This window comes from Triticum dicoccoides, chromosome 2A (assembly GCF_002162155.2).
Source record: "Triticum dicoccoides isolate Atlit2015 ecotype Zavitan chromosome 2A, WEW_v2.0, whole genome shotgun sequence".
NCBI classification, from domain to species: Eukaryota; Viridiplantae; Streptophyta; class Magnoliopsida; order Poales; family Poaceae; genus Triticum; species Triticum dicoccoides.
Genome location: NC_041382.1, coordinates 733,415,633 through 733,416,502, shown reverse-complemented (window position 1 = coordinate 733,416,502; position 870 = coordinate 733,415,633).

The following is an 870-nucleotide window of genomic DNA, read 5'->3' as shown; positions in this document are numbered from 1 at the left end:
TCCCTCTGACCTCATACCCTGCCGGAGTTTCCTCGCCGGTGGAGGAGACCGCCGGCTGCCGGAACGCAGAAGACGCGGGCGCCGCGTCCTCGTTCGTTGCGCCGGCCGTGTTGAGCCGGCGGAGGCCGGGGAGGCCACGCTGCCGCAGCCCTTGGTGGCAGTCCGGGAAGCGTCGTGCCGCCTCGCTTGACGGAGCAGCCGCTCAATTCTTGTAGGTGCCTATTATCGATCTTGTAGCACGTTGGGATCTTGTGTTGTGTTGGGTGGATGCTGTTGATCTTGTAGCATGAGTCTGATATTATCGTCTCTGGTTCTCCGCGATTTGTTTTTGATGAAGCGTGCTCAATTCTTCAGTTCGTGAATCGTTGATGCTCACAGGCCTTTGTTGCATGGATGGATGGATGATTACTTTATTCGGTGATTTTTGTTTGACTGAAATTCAACAGAATTCAAGGTGAGATGAATAAATCAATTCCATTCCATCTCTCACACCAAACAACGAAACGTAACCATTCCATTCCTTCGAATTGTGTCTACCAAACACAAGGATGGAACTGACCCATTCTAGTGGAATGGAACCATAACATTCCATTACACTTTGTTTCCGAACCAAACACACCCTTGGTGTATGGTGAGATCTTGCATGTTGAGTTTGATGTATAATAAGTGGTGAAATCATGCATGTTGAGCTCTTTCGTGATATCTTGAGCAAAATATGAAATTAATGACATGAATGGTGGCATGCGGGAAACACCACATCGCATTTCAAGCATATATAGGCTATCCATCGATGGGCCAATGTCATTTTGAAAAGAATGAATAAGCTGAGTGGCGGGTTTTGCATCCCCCAATTGTCGCATTATGATGTGA